This window comes from Anthonomus grandis, chromosome 15 (assembly GCF_022605725.1).
Source record: "Anthonomus grandis grandis chromosome 15, icAntGran1.3, whole genome shotgun sequence".
NCBI lineage: Eukaryota > Metazoa > Arthropoda > Insecta > Coleoptera > Curculionidae > Anthonomus > Anthonomus grandis.
Genome location: NC_065560.1, coordinates 11,210,578 through 11,214,809, shown reverse-complemented (window position 1 = coordinate 11,214,809; position 4,232 = coordinate 11,210,578).

Sequence of the window (4,232 nt, the reverse complement as noted above, 5' to 3'; positions counted from 1 at the left end):
TATTACATTGCAAGGACAGAAAATTGTTAAGTACAACTTTCATTTCAATTCAAAAGAATTTCGGAAGCATGTTCATAATACCGGTAAAACTTTTGGGTTTTTAAGTGCTTTCTGCTAAAAAGCCCGTAAATGCCAAGATGGTGGTGAAACTGTTCATTTAGTTTCTGATTATTTTTCTGCGCTTTACTATAATCTTAAGTATGATGCTCTTGTTTATTACTCTAGGCTTTCTGTAGATATTTTTTATATGACTTGAGATATTTAGGATATGTGTAGACAAACTATTCAACTATTAATTCTTTAGTAGAGGATGACCAAAATACTTTTAGTTACCCACTGATCTATTAACCTCACTGCAAGAATGGATTACTTCTTCAAATCATATTTACTTTATCACTGAAACGAAGACTTTTTCATGATTTTTGTAAAAATTCTTTTATTACTCCTATTTTTAAAACACTTTTATTGATGACCGGTATTGTTGAATAGCTGTTGATAAATAATATAGCTTTTAACCTAGGCAATCTCTAGTGATCAATTTGTTTAATTTTGACTGTCTATTTGAAAAGAGTGTTCAGGTTAATGTAATTGACACAGACTCTCAAAGCCATTCGACAAGGTTTATTACACGTTATTGTTGGCCAAGTTGCGAACATTTGGATTGTGGGCTTGTATCATAAAATGGTTAGCGAGTTTTGTTACCAGTACAAAACGGTGTGTCAGAATTATTATTTTTATTTCTTTATTAATTATTATCACTCAGGGGTACAGACAGGAATCTCATTTCAATCCTATTTGGTTTCTTTTGCTAATCACTTTCTTGTTTTTACCAGACTTATTTTTTTTGCGGATGATTTAAAAATATTCAGACTGATTCTAAAATTACAAAATGATATTAATTTTAAGTGGGATGTTTCTTAATTTTGAAAAATATCATTGTATATATTTTGCTCAGTTTAAATCTCCAATAACATATGATTATAATATTGATCTTATTCAGAAGGGTCCAAGTGGGATCTTGGAGTACTAAGAAGAAATCATCTGCGACTTTTTTATAGGAACTTAGGTTTTATTACCGAAATTAAAAATATTCTAAATTTTTTCTTAAGAACTTGCTAATTTAAACTTACGGTTCCTCTGAGTACATATCTCTCCTTAATTTTAATTTTCTTGATAATTGTAAAATAATGTATGACTTTATTAGTTTTTAAATAATCTAATTAACTGCAATTATCTTTTGGGAAAAGTGATATTTCAAATATTTAGAATTTTAAAAATATTTATTTAAACTGGGGTTTCATCATACCAATACCTATGGATAATAGATTCCAAGTAATAGAATGCAAAAAAACTTAGACATGTATATACTCTTCCAACTCATCCCTAAAGTTATTTAAAGTAAATTGTTTAAAATTCAGCTGCCACTTATACGAATCAGTGTTAGTTCTTATAGTATATATCTAGTTAATAAAACTTTGTACTTTAATTTATTATATTTTGTAAAATGGTTTACTGTTTACTGTGGAATAGCTGAATAAATTTTATCCTTACGTAAGTGTAGATTATGATGGCAATTAAATAGAATTGCTTATTTATTGTTACACCAAACAATTTCATTACAATATGTATATAACTTAGCATAGTATTTTCTTGGTTGAACAATGGGCCCTATAAAATTGCAGTCAGCTATTTTCACATAAGAATACTGAATACTGTTCAAGTCCTAACCTAAATAAAAATATTGATAACTTAAGAAGAGTTGCTTCCTCCTATTGATTATTTAATCTATTTTTTAAAAACTGGTATAGAGAAATGTAGCTATTAATTTGAGTATCAAATAATTTGAATAAATTATAGGAGAATGATCTTTAAAGAGTGATTTGCAATGTTTGAGTACCTTTCGGGTATCTTTTATATCTCTTTGTCGTAGACTTGAGCTATGGATATCACTTCTAAATCGTAATTTGTCATAAAGATTAACTAAGAACAATTGTTCTGCAAAAAAGGCTGCACGCAAAGTTCGTGCCGATTATTCATATTTGACCAATTAGTCTGATATAGTCCAAGAGCTAGTGAACCCTTCGACTAACGGTCTTCCTGTAAGGCTACAAATTTGTGGAGTAATGAGTCATAGTACACCAAGGCCAACAACAATGACCTGGCAGGCATCAGCCCTGCACGCCATTAGCCCTTTTATTTTTTAAAATGTAAGATAAATAAGATAAAAAAACTTACTTCTGTAAGCTTCAAAATTTAATACAATTTAGTTTGTTTATTGATAATTATGGAAAAAGTATCTACTAAGTGAATTAAAAGGTGCATAGCTTAGGGGGTGAAATAAACTTTCTCCTGTAAAGTTGAAATTTAAGTATTTGTTTGAGTAAGTCTTTTCAAATAAATGTGTACAATGACAGGCGGTTCTGAACAGCATAAGACCTTGACAGGCGAGGGGAAAGATGCTGAGAGCGTGCGAGTAAGAGGCGCAACGTGAATGCACGTAGTGTGAGTAAGACCGTTTATCTAATGGTAAGCAATTCGGTACATTATTATTTTAATGGTACAAAGGTACATTTCAAGTCAAATTACCTTGAATACGAAAATGTCAAAGATTGGATAACGCACGTTATGAGAAGTTCCTTGCCACATATGACACGAAAAATATCAACATATTTATGCAAAAAATAATAAGTTATGATTCATCAAATCTACCACCGTGCCAACGCGAACTGCAACAACAATTATTAAGAGCTGCATATATTTCAAATATCTGGCGGAATAGTCATTTAAAAGAAGCAACGTTTCTTACCCCTGAAAATAATGGTTGGAACTTAATCGATGGTCACTACGATTTGGTTTGGTTTGAGGGAGATACGGTTCCTGCGTCTGTATACGACATACTTTTACAAGACCCTACTAATGCTGATACTGCCGAATCACAGTCAACTGAAACTGAAGATTACATTTCAGGTAACACACAGTTATTAGATTTAATAAGATTCAATATATAGTCTTACGTAACTGAGCGCGATATTCAATTCTTAATAACATTATTAATAAATTAAAATATTTTTTTCTTTTCAGAGGAGGAAAACGATATCGAAGAGTCGGATTATGATGGAAGAAGTAGTAGTGAAGAAGTGTCAGATGATGATGATAATTAATGTAAAAAATAATGTAGATTACAAAACAATTAATAAAAAATATTGCATCTATAATTTTTAATTTTATTTAATGACATTCACACTTTATGCATTCACGTTATGCATCTTACTCGCACGCTCTCAGCATCTTTCCCCTCGCCTGTCAAGGTCTTATGCTGTTCAGAACCGCCTGTCATTGTACACATTTATTTGAAAAGACTTACTCAAACACATACTTAAATTTCAACTTTACAGGAGAAAGTTTATTTCACTCCCTAAACTATGCACCTTTCAATTCACCTGGTAGATACTTTTGCTTACTAAAATCGCATGTCAATTTTTTTCCATAATTATCAATAAACAAACTAAATTGTATTAAATTTTGAAGCTTACAGAAATAAGTTTTTTTTTATCTTATTTATTTTACATTTTAAAAAATAAAAGGGCTAATGGCGTGCAGGGCTGATGCCTGCCAGGTCATTGTTGTTGGCCTTGGTGTACTATGACTCACTTTATGACTCACTCACTATTATCACTCCACAAGTTTCTAGCCTTACAGGAAGACCGTTAGTCGGAGGGTTCACTAGCTCTCCTGCTAATAGATCATTTTTGAACTTTGTACTTTGTATCGATTAAAACTATGAAAATTATTAAAGGCATGAATGGTAAACACTATTATAATGAATCAGATAAAGGACGTAATAGAGGTAATTTAGAAACATTAATTTATGTTGATACAAGTACATGTTATCGCAATAAAGATAGATCTTGCTATTCAAAATGCTGCTCAATCTGGGCTTAGAAATCAACACTTGCTCTTAATATTTTCTTTAGAACGAAAACCTAAAACCTTAAATCTCTTAACCTTTAGCTGAAACAAATAAAGCAGATATATTTTATTGAATATATAAACACCATAAATATATAAATAAGAACTTTACTTAAAAGTAGTCTAGATAAGTTTTTACTTGAACCATCATGTACTTTTGCATATATCATTATGTAGAAGCACCTTTATCTTTTAGTTACAATTGTAGTGATCCGTTGTATCATGTGTCATGTGTTGCGAATGGCAAACGCTAAATGTCAGTG